Here is a 13,698-nt window from a genome sequence, read left to right as displayed (position 1 = left end):
TTGACAGATAGATATACACTGAGATGCCTAAGTGCTAACAATCATAGTAGTAGACGTAAACCAATCTATTCACTACTCTACCACACTCATCTACGCTACACCTGACTTTTGCCGCTAGATCACAACCTTGGCCAGCGGTAGTATGAGCCAGTATGTTGAAATGTGTTGATTTGTCTGCTAGTATGACTCACGGTTTATATTTGGAAAGTTAAATTTGTCTCAGTATGGTTAAATACGTGTTAGTATGACTCACTGTTAAAATTTGTGTTTATATGAATGTTAGTATGACTCACGGTTTATATTTGGAAAGTTAAATTTGTGTTAGTATGGTTAAATACGTGTTAGTATGATTCACTGTTAAAATTTGTGTTTATATGAATGTTTGAATGATTCGCAATGTTTAAATCTGTGTTTTCATGTGTTAGTATGACTCACGGTTTAAATTTGAGTTGGTATAGTTAGATTTGTGTTAGTAAGGTCAAATACGTGTTAGTATGATTATGTTAAAATTTGTGTTTATCTGAATGTTTCTATGACTCAGTTTAAATTTGAAAAGTTAAATCTGTGTCAGTATGGTTAAATACGTGTTAGTATGATTCATTATGTTAAAATTTGTGTTTATATGTATGTTAGTATGCCTCAAAATGTTTCAATCTGATACTATACTTAAATCTGTGTCAGTATGGTTAAATACGTGTTAGTATGACTCACAGTGTTTATATTTGTGCGTAGAAGGTCTGCCTGGCGGGATGGAGTGTTTGCACGACTGCCACAGAGGACCACTTTTTGTATATCTTTTCATGATGTCATTCTAGAGTGTATTCTGTATGGCTGAGTTCATTCTACACTATATTAATGGCATACATCATTTTACGTTGTATTTTCAATGGCAGCTTCATTCTAGATTGTTTTTTTTTATCAGTACGTCACTCTAGATGGTATACTTAATGCTAACTTCACTCTAGATGGTATACTTAATGCTAACTTCACTCTAGATGGTATACTTAATGCTAACTTCACTCTAGATGGTATACTTAATGCTAACTTCACTCTAGATGGTATACTTAATGCTAACTTCACTCTAGATGGTATACTTAATGCTAACTTCACTCTAGATGGTATACTTAATGCTAACTTCACTCTAGATGGTATACTTAATGCTAACTTCACTCTAGATGGTATACTTAATGCTAACTTCACTCTAGATGGTATACTTAATGCTAACTTCACTCTACACAGTATTGCTATATGTCATTCTACATTGTATTTCTAATGGTATACTTCATCCTTGGGTATATTATATTTGTATACCTCATTCTTCACTCTGATTTACTACCATATCTCATTCTGTTATTTTTCTTGCTGTTTTTGGTGCTGGTTAATACTGTTTTATATTATTATTATTATTATTATTATTATTATTACGATTATTCATCATCATCATCTGAGCCAGTGTTGCCCCAGAAGGAGCGTAGGAGCCATTATTATTATTATTATTATTATTATTATTATTATTATTATTATTATTATTATTCTACTCATACTTCAGCATCAGAGTCCACACGGGCAGTCGTACAACACCCAAGTCCAGCAGGGCAAGAGTGACAAGCAGAGGCAGATTTAATACAACCTGTAGTACTAGGAAGCTATGGCGGTAAAAACACGGTACCGTAGAGGCAGATACGGGTATAAACGGCTCTTCTACTCAGGCTGGAATGTCTGGGAGGGAAAGAAGGGTGGAGCGAGAGTTGTAAAGATTTCCCTGCTGTTGGGGCACTGCTTTGAGAGGCGAACTAGGCTTATGGGATGATTAAACTGATAAATAAATAAGAAAATAAAGCTAAACAAGACCCATAGGCGGTATAAATGGAAGAATTGATATATGAAGGGTGGAGGAAAGAGCCAGAGAGTTGTATAAGGAGGAATACATGGAACAATATATGAAGAGTGGAGGAAAGAGCGAGAGTTGTACAAGGAGGAATACATGGAACAACTGATACATAAAGGGTGGAGGAAAGAGCGAGAGTTGTACAAGGAGGAATACATGGAACAATATATGAAGGGTGGAGGAAAGAGCGAAAGAGTTGTACAGATCTCTCCGATGCTTGAATATTGATTTGAGAGATGAACATGGCCTGTAGGATGTATAAAAGGTTAAATAAATAAAAAAGATATATATATATATATATATATATATATATATATATATATATATATATATATATATATGAGGTATAAATAGAAAAATATATTAATACGGAATGGAGGAAAAAATAATAACTCTGAAACCGACCTCAAAAGCCAATCTATAGCCGAGAAAATATCATAAATGAATTTTGAATTGAAAGATGACCAAGACATAGAAGAGGTAGAGAGAGAGAGAGAGAGAGAGAGAGAGAGAGAGAGAGAGAGAAACAAATTAAAAAAGATAAATAACTCTGAAACCATTCCCAAAAACCAATCTACAGCCGAGAAAATATCATAAATGGATTTTGATTTGGAAGATGAAGAAGGCACAGAAGAGGTATATATAGAAAAATAACAAAGTAATAAATAACTCAAACTAATGTGCCTCAAAAAACAATCTATAATTATAAAAACGCAAATCTATAATGGCAACTCTCTTGGGAAATTGTAGAGTTGGAAATATATTAAAAAATGGCGAGACGTGCCCCGGAAAATGAATATATAATCACCAATATATAACACTGATCTATAACTGTTAATATATCAGTCTATAATGGCAGCTATATCAGAAAACATATCTATAATTTGATATATATTGGACAACAGATGTAAGTACCTCAGAAAACGAACATATAATTGCAAATACAGTATACCAATCTATAATATCAGTGTATAATGGCAAATATATCAGAAAACATATCTATAAATTGATATATAATGGAAAACAGATGTAAGTACCTCAGAAAACGAACATATAATTGCAAATACAGTATACCAATCTATAATATCAGTGTATAATGGCAAATATATCAGAAAACATATCTATAATTTGATATATATTGGACAACAGATGTATCTCAGAAAACGAACATATAATTGCAAATACACCCATCTATAATAATAAATCAGTCTATTATGGCAAATATATCAGAAAACATCTCCATAATTTGAAATATATTAGAAAACATATCTATAATTTGAAATATATCAGAAAACGGATATAAGTACCTCAGAGAATGAATATATATTGAAATAGCAAATACACCAGTCAATAATAATATATTTATAACGGCAAATATATCAGAAACTGTCTCTATAATTTGAAATATATCAGAAAACATATCTATAATTTGGAATATATTAGAAAACAGACGTAAGTACACTCGCTCCAGAAAGTATCGGTGCAGAATATGTGTTAAATATTATGACACATGGAACAAAGGACTCTGAAAATTGCGATTCTGACCTGGCACACGCAGGCATCTCAGACGACAGATGATGCTATATCAGATACCTCTAGTGTCCTTCATACTGAGCAGGGAATGGCTGTAAATGATATATCTCAGACGATAGATGATGCTATATCAGATACCTCTTGTGTCCTTCATACTGAGCAGGGAATGGCTGTAAATGATATAATATATACAGGTATTAACGGGCTGTCACTGCCACCTGGTCGAATCATTCCTGATGTCATCGAACCCACAGTGCACCGGTACATTCTGCAGCCAGTGTACCTCAGAACACAAACATACAATGACACATACAGGCGATCCCCGATTTACCAATGTTTGAGATAACGATGGTGTACTTTACGATGGTGTACTTTATGATGGTGTACTTTATGATGGTGTACTCTACAATGGTGTACTTTACGATGGTGTACTTTATGATTGTGTACTTTATGATGGTGTACTTTACGATGGTGTACTCTACGATGGTGTACTTTACGATGCTGTACTTTATGATGGTGTACTCTACGATGATGTACGGTACTTTATGATGGTGCACTTTACGATGCTGTACTTTATGATGGTGTACTCTACGATGGTGTACTTTACGATGGTGTACTTTTCGATGGTGTACTTTACGATGGTGTACTTTACGATGGTGTACTTTACGATGGTGTACTTTGTGATGGTGTACTTTACGATGGCGTACTCTACGATGATGTACTTTTCGATGGTGTACTTTACGATGGTGTACTTTATGATGGTGTACTTTATGATGGTGTACTTTTCGATGGTGTACTTTTCGATGGTGTACTCTACGATGGTGTACTTTACGATGGTGTACTTTATGATGGTGTACTTTACGATGGTGTACTTTACGATGGTGTACTTTACGATGGTGTACTTTATGATGGTGTACTTTATGATGGTGTACTTTATGACGGTGTACTTTATGACGGTGTACTTTATGATGGTGTACTTTATGATGGTGTACTTTATGACGGTGTACTTTATGATGGTGTACTTTATGATGGTGTACTTTATGATGGTGTACTTTACGATGGTGTACTTTATGATGGTGTACTTTATGATGGTGTACTTTATGATGGTGTACTTTATGATGGTGTACTTTACGATGGTGTACTTTTCGATGGTGTACTCTACGATGGTGTACTTTACGATGGTGTACTTTACGATGGTGTACTTTATGATGGTGTACTTTACGATGATGTACGGTACTTTATGATGGTGTACTTTATGATGGTGTACTTTACGATGGTGTACTTTACGATGGTGTACTTTACGATGGTGCAAGTGTTCTAGGCATGTTTAAGGTGGCCGTGGCTAGGCTATGATGTTCAGTTGGTTAGGTGTAGTAAGGGTATTTTTGACTTACGCAAAATTCAAGTTGCGATGCAGAACATAACCCGATCGTAAGTCAGGGACCACCTCTATATCCATCTATATCCACCTCTATATCCATCTATATCCACCTCTATATCCATCTATATCCACCTCTATATCCATCTATATCCACCTCTATATCCATCTATATCCACCTCTATATCCATCTATATCCACCTCTATATCCATCTATATCCACCTCTATATCCATCTATATCCACCTCTATATCCATCTATATCCACCTCTATATCCATCTATATCCACCTCTATATCCATCTATATCCACCTCTATATCCATCTATATCCACCTCTATATCCATCTATATCCACCTCTATATCCATCTATATCCACCTCTATATCCATCTATATCCACCTCTATATCCATCTACATCCACCTCTATATCCATCTATATCCACCTCTATATCCATCTATATCCACCTCTATATCCATCTATATCCACCTCTATATCCATCTATATCCACCTCTATATCCATCTATATCCACCTCTATATCCATCTATATCCACCTCTATATCCATCTATATCCACCTCTATATCCATCTATATCCACCTCTATATCCATCTATATCCACCTCTATATCCATCTATATCCACCTCTATATCCATCTATATCCACCTCTATATCCATCTATATCCACCTCTATATCCATCTATATCCACCTCTATATCCATCTATATCCACCTCTATATCCATCTATATCCACCTCTATATCCATCTATATCCACCTCTATATCCATCTATATCCACCTTTATATCCATCTATATCCACCTCTATATCCATCTATATCCACCTCTATATCCATCTATATCCACCTTTATATCCATCTATATCCACCTCTATATCCATCTATATCCACCTCTATATCCATCTATATCCACCTCTATATCCATCTATATCCACCTCTATATCCATCTATATCCACCTCTATATCCATCTATATCCACCTCTATATCCATCTATATCCACCTCTATATCCATCTATATCCATCTATATCCACCTCTATATCCATCTATATCCACCTCTATATCCATCTATATCCACCTCTATATCCATCTATATCCACCTCTATATCCATCTATATCCATCTATATCCACCTCTATATCCATCTATATCCATCTATATCCACCTCTATATCCATCTATATCCACCTCTATATCCATCTATATCCACCTCTATATCCATCTATATCCACCTCTATATCCATCTATATCCACCTCTATATCCATCTATATCCACCTCTATATCCATCTATATAAACCTCTATATCCATCTATATAAACCTCTATATCCATCTATATCCACCTCTATATCCATCTCTATCCACCTCTATATCCATCTATATCCACCTCTATATCCATCTATATCCACCTCTATATCCATCTATATCCACCTCTATATCCATCTATATCCACCTCTATATCCATCTATATCCACCTCTATATCCATCTATATCCACCTCTATATCCATCTATATCCACCTCTATATCCATCTATATCCACCTATAACATATCCATCTATATCCACCTCTATATCCATCTATATCCACCTCTATATCCATCTATATCCACCTCTATATCCGTCTATATCCACCTCTATATCCATCTCTATCCACCTCTATATCCATCTCTATCCACCTCTATATCCATCTATATCCATCTATATCCACCTCTATATCCATCTATATCCACCTCTATATCCATCTATAACAACATATCCATCTATATCCACCTCTATATCCATCTATATCCACCTCTATATCCATCTATATCCATCTATATCCACCTCTATATCCATCTATATCCATCTATATCCACCTCTATATCCATCTATATCCACCTCTATATCCATCTATATCCACCTCTATATCCATCTATATCCACCTCTATATCCATCTATATCCACCTCTATATCCATCAATAACAACCTATTCATCTATAATCGCATATATACATCACAAATGGTCTCTGTTCTGATATACAGTAAAAGTCCTGTGATCTGAATGGCAGGGGATGGACGGGCCTGGGGACTTGTGTCTCTCTTCTTTATTTTTTATTTTTATTTATTTTTTTTGGAGTATTGGGAGGGTCCTTCGAAAACATGAGAGACAGAGAGCGAGAGAGAGAGATTGGATGCACAGCTGCTTGTACTGTCTGCCGTCGTGTCTGCTGCTGGTGAGATGTGGACCTGCCTCACTTGTGGCCTGGTGGTTATATCATGAGTGGCTCAGCCAGCCTGGCATAAAGTGTCGTGCACCAGCACCACTGAACACCACCATAGACACAACGGGTACACGTGAGGCCTGTTGATGACCCTCACTGTACATGATCATTTAATATGTCGTGCACCAGCACCACTGAACACCACCATAGACACAACAGGTACATGTGAGGCCTGTTGATGACCCTCACTGTACATGATCATTTAATATGTCGCGCACCAGCACCACTGAACACCACCATAGACACAACAGGTACATGTGAGGCCTTTTGACGACCCTCACTGTACATGATCATTTAATATGTCGCGCACCAGCACCACTGAACACCACCATAGACACAACAGGTACATGTGAGGCCTTTTGACGACCCTCACTGTACATGATCATTTAATAAACCCTTCAAATGATATGGGTTATTCTTGTACTCACCGGAAATGTATACAAATGTACAGTATAGAAGTGTATAGAAGTGCAGGCCGGTCCACCCAAGGCCAAGGCCAAGGCCAAGCCAGATAAAGCCTTAGATAAAGCCCAGAAACATTAACAAAGGCTAGAAAATTTATTTGAAAAAAAAAAACTTTAAAAAAAAGCCCAGGAAAATGGCCAAAAAAAATAGAAAGCCAGAAAATTCGATAAAAGGCCAGAAAACTAAAAAAAAAAAAAGCCCAGAAAATATATTTAAAAAAAAAAGGCCAGAAAAAAAAGGACAAAATTTCGGAAAAAAGACCAGAAAGTTCGAAAAATGCCAGAAATTTTCGAAAAGGCCAGAAATTTCGAAAAAAAAAAAAAAAAAAAAAAAAGGCCAACAAAATTGTAAAGCGTTTGCCTTGGCAGGTCGGCAGTGGTGGGTTTGGGGTTGTTGGTGGCTGGATTGGAGGACTTTTACTTCATATCAGAACACGAACACAGGTGGATGTGTCTGTGCCGCCCAAAACTAACACTATCGAATCTCATATTAATAACAGTAAATCAAAAAACAAATATATATGAGAAAATATCACAGACAATTTATATCAGACAAGAAGCAAGTATTGCATGAACCAACCACACACACACACACACACACACACACACACACACACACACACACACACGAACACCTACACAAAGAATTAATGATTTGAACTGTACATTTAATAAAAAATAATGACAAAACCACTTCAGAAATAATAGTGATAATAATAATAATAATAATAAATCACTCCAACGCATCATATAAGTGGACAGAGGAAGACAGTAGTGAAAATTATCTCATTGACTAGTGACAAAATTTGAAAGGAGCAAAGATATAAAAATAAATAACTCAATAAATAAAGTAACTCCTAAGCATCACAAAATTGTACACAGGAAGACAATCAGGAAAATTACATCACAGGGTCGCAGTCTTTCAGGAAAATGGCTTAGGCTAAATTCTTAAAAGACCCTAAAATAGACTCGAATTTTGGGTAGACACTATGACCATTGCATTTCATTAAATAAATACATATATAAATAAATAAATAATCTCTTCTAAAAACCATAAAATTGTACACAGGAAGACAATGGGGAAAATTAAGTGACCAGTAAGAATTATTTCAGTAAAAGACCAGAGGAAGTTTTTAAAATCTACGGGTGATATGAGAATATTTTGAGGAGAATTTTGATGGGTAGATATTTTTGAGTAGACATGTTAATAGGTAGAAATTTCTGAGTAAATATGTTAATGGGTAGAAACGTTTATAGGTAGACATAATGGGTAGAAACGTTTATAAGTAGACATAATGGGTAGACATGTTTATAAGTAGACATGTTAATGGGTAGAAACGTTTATAAGTAGACATGTTAATGGGTAGAAACGTTTATAAGTAGACTTTTGATGGGTGGAAATTTTTGAGTAGACATATTAATGGGTAGGTATTTTTGAGTAGACATATTAATGGGTAGATATTTTTGAGTAGACATATTAATGGGTAGATATTTTTGAGTAGACATATTAATGGGTTGAAATGATCCTAAGTAATCTACAGCAGACGAGGCTGTTGCGTAAGACTTTTCGCTCCTTCCCTTCACTCCCTGCCAGGACTGTATTTACAATGAATTACATGTAGGTTGTTTAGCGTCTATAGTTTGTATTCCCGTCGGGCATGGGGGCTCCCTAACACCGCTTCCTTAGAGATTTATTTTCCATACTACCCAATAACATCCTTTGCTTTTTATATACTTAATGCTAACATAGATTGCATGAATAACACAGAGGAATATAGTACCTGGGCAGATTCAGAAATAAACCACTAAGGAAGAGGTGTTTGTAACCCTCCTAACTGCTCTTTCTCTATGTCTTGTATTCTCGCCAAAAGGAAGCTCCCTAACACCAGTTCCTTAGTGAATTATTTTCCAGACTACCCATACCTTTGCTTATTATTAATGTCGAGAGATTGCATAACACACACGCACACACACACAGGAATGTATTAACGGGGTAGAATCAGGAATAAACCACTCAGGAAGAGGTGTTAGTAAGCTTGCACACCCCACGAGACACCGCAATATATCTGTTTATACACGAAGACTTGTGATTGTCATTAACACTACTATAAACATCAACACAAGCAATTAACACTAACAGCCATCACGCCCATATCAGTCCATTTGGTGGCTGACGAGTGGAAGGAAAACAATGATGGTGGAAGTGGGAGTGGTTGCCCTTGTGTACGCTGGATTGGAGGGCTTACAAACATTGTTTCATTGGTGATTTAGTTTGCGTAATATTTTTAGGACTCCATATTATAATTACAGATCATAATAGATAGATAGATAAATAGATAGATAGAGAGACAGATAGAAGCAGGAAGTCAGATGATGAGAAGGTACTGTGTCTGCAAGAATCGAGCAATGCTAAACATGCTTACACACTCTTAACTCAAGGAATGCTTTATAGGCACACGACAGCGCCTAGTGACCATACACACACATACACACATACTCACACACAGGCTTCTAGAACTTTCCAACCACAGTGGACACACGTGACACAACCCCTGCTACACCAGAATTTAGGAAAGAGAGCTGAGAAGGAAGCTAGCCATAGAACAGGCTGGTAGTAGGGAGAAGGGCTTAGCAACTTGGAAGAGAGAGAGAGAGAGGGAGAGAGGGAGACAGGGAGATAGCTAGCGGGACTCTACTTTATACTTGCTCTGTGTGAGAGACTTGTTAATATTTCCAAGACAAATAAAAATAGTCCCATACTATTCTTTACCTCTCCTGTCATTGAATGACAAATGGGAAAGAAGATTATCCACTTACAAAGCTACTCAAGTATAACAACCGCTCGTCCACAAGTCTAATATATATAACTTCTCTACAAGTAACTACAAAGTCTTTTTTGTGACAATATAACGATGCTATGTTAGTTATAAAAAAAAAAAAAAAAAAACGTAATATTTCAAAATAATTACTTTGTCTGTTACAGCTTAGTGGATGTCCGAACACTGTTTCATCGGTGATTTAGTTTGCGTAATATAACGATGCTATGTTAGTTAAAAAAAAAAAAAAAAAAAACAGTATCAGTCATATTTCAGAATAATTACTTTGTCTATTACAGCTTAGTGGATGTCCAAACACTGTTTCATCGGTGATTTAGTTGCGTATTGTAACGATGCTTTTCTCATATGTTGAATATGTAAAGATCAGTAATGTATAAAGATAATTAGTTTCGATATTATACCTTGGTGGATTTCCGAACACTGTTTCATTGGTGATTTAGTTTGCATATTATAACACTGCTTCTCTCCTTTGTGGATTTCCGAACATTGTTTCATTGGTGATTTAGTTTGCGTATTATAACGATGCTTCTCTCCTATGTTAAAAATGCAAAGATCAGTAATGTATCAAAATAATTACTTTGTATATTACTGATCAGTGGATTTCCGAACACCATTTCATCAGCGATTTAGTCTGTGAATTATAACAAAGCTTCTCTCCTTTGTTATAGATATAAAAAAAAAAATCAGTATATTCATTTTGCCTATTACAACTTACAGATTTGCTATGTTAAAAATTGCAAAGACAACGAGTAGTATATAAGAATAATTTGTATATAACAGGCTAGTGATCCCCTCCTGTTATACTTGTCAAATATATCCCTCACCCTTGTATAACCTTAACACAGCCACGGGTTAAGGTATAGGAATATCTGTGTATAACCTTAACACAGCCACGGGTTAAGGTACAGGAATATCTGTGTATAACCTTAACACAGCCACGGGTTAAGGTACAGGAATATCTGTGTATAACCTTAACACAGCCACGGGTTAAGGTACAGGAATATTTGTGTATAACCTTAACACAGGCCACGGGTTAAGGTACAGGAATATCTGTGTATAACCTTAACACAGGCCACGGGTTAAGGTATAGGAATATTTGTGTATAACCTTAACACAGGCCACGGGTTAAGGTATATCTGTGTATAACCTTAACACAGCCACGGGTTAAGGTATATCTGTGTATAACCTTAACACAGCCACGGGTTAAGGTACAGGAATATCTGTGAGTTTGTCTGCATATAATAATGATATATGTTATAATATAAAAGACTGTCATAAACATTAACATAACATGGAGAACTTTCGTCTGTTATATAAATCTTTTATTAATAACATTTTGGGGGGATAACTGAAAAAATGAAAAGAAATGAATAAAAGAAATAATAAACATTTGAATTTTAGGTATACATAAACTCAATCACTTATGGAAATGTGTTAAGAGGCCTCCAGCCAGCAATGATAAGGCTCTGAGTCCAGTGAGGAAGGATTTTCACGGCAAAGTTCAGGAAGTCACCTACTGAGTCTTAGTACTTCATTACGGCGACATTCAGCTCACACACATAGATATCATAACACATAGATATGGTTAAATCACCCAGATGCATGTGTTTGGTAAATATGCAGACACCTGGGGGGGTGGGGACAGACAAACTTCCTCCGAGTGCTTTCATATACCCAGCCTTGTTTTTGAGTGCGTAAGACCGTTTGAGGAACTTTTCTGTCCTTTTCCCACTCGGTGACGACTCGAGGTGCCTGGAACCACCGTCTGACTCTCTTCTTCTTCATTTCTGCAACATTCGCGGCCTTTCTTCTAACTTTCGCTCTGTTGAGCACCACCTCTCCTCCTCTAAACCTCACCTTCTTTTTCTAACGGAGACTCAGCTGTCTGAGGCAACTGACAGCAAACCCTTTTCTGTATCCTCCTACTTTCTCTATACTCATTTCAAAGCCAAAGGTGGCTGTTGTGTATACATACGCAACGACTTATCTTGCTCTCGTGTTCTTGAACTTGATTCTTCTGAATTCTCCACACTCTGGCTTCGGCTTTCCTGTCATTCTCTGACTAAATATATCTGTGCTGTTTACTTATCCTCTAATTCTACTGACTATCAAAAATTCTTCGACTATCTTACTTCTACGATGGAAAACATTCTATCCATTTCTCCTTTCTCTGAAATCTCCATTCTTGGAGATTTCAATGTTCACCACCACCTTTAGCTCTCCTCTCCTTTCACGGATCCACCTGGTGAACAAGCCTACATCTTTTCTATCCTTAATGACCTAGAGCAGCTTGTACAGCACCCTACCCGTATCCAAGACCGCCTTGGAGAGAGCTCCAACATACTTTACCTCTTCCTCACAACTAATCCTTCTGCTTACTCTGTTAATCTTTTCTCTCCGTTGGGCTCCTCCGATCACAACCTTATTACCTTAACCTGTCCTATCACTCCGGTACGGCCTGTGGACCCTCCAGGGAAACGTCGTCTGTGGCATTTTGGAGCCGCGGACTGGGAGGCCCTCAGGCAGTACTTCTTTGATTTTCCCTGGAATGATTATTGCTTCCATGGCCGGGAGCCATCTGAGTGTGCCTTGCGCATTACGGAGGTTATTCTCTCGGGCATGGAAGCATACATTCCTTTCTCATATCCTTTGACTAATGCAAGAAAGCCTTGGTTTAATCACGCTTGTTCTAATGCTGTCCGCAACAAGGAGAGGGCCTACAAAAGGTACCGGAGCCAACTCACCCCTGGATCACATCATCTTTACGTTTCTGCCCAGAATCATGCTAAGTCTGTTCTTCGCTCTACTAAAAATAATTTCATCCATACTAAATGCTCTCAACTCTCCAACTCGAATTCTTCCCGCTCCTTCTGGCACCTTGCCAAAAATCTTTCTAACAACTTTACCTCATCATCCTTCCCTCCTCTTTTCTACTCTGATGGTTCTGTAGCTATTTCTTCTACTGATAAAGCAGATCTCTTCGCACAGACTTTGTCCCCCAATTCCACCTTAGACGATTCCGGTGCTGTTCCTCCATCACTTCCCCCCTCTGACTTCCTCATGGCTGACATTAAAATTTCTTCAGTTGATGTATTTTCTGCCATCACTGACCTCAGTACTAACAAGGCATATGGGCCTGATGGGGTCCCTCCCGTTGTTCTCAAGAACTGTGCTTCTGTGCTTATACCCTGCCTAGGCAAACTCTTTCGCCTTTGTCTGTCAACTTGTACCTTTCCTTCTTGCTGGAAGTTTGCTCTCATTCAGCCAGTCCCAAAGAAGGGTGACCACTCCCAACCCTCCAACTATCGTCCAATTGCTTTAACGTTC

The sequence above is a fragment of the Coenobita brevimanus genome, chromosome 9 (genome assembly GCF_032717465.1).
Source record: "Coenobita brevimanus isolate Jiangsu-jjx chromosome 9, ASM3271746v2, whole genome shotgun sequence".
NCBI lineage: Eukaryota > Metazoa > Arthropoda > Malacostraca > Decapoda > Coenobitidae > Coenobita > Coenobita brevimanus.
This window is presented reverse-complemented; position numbering follows the sequence as displayed.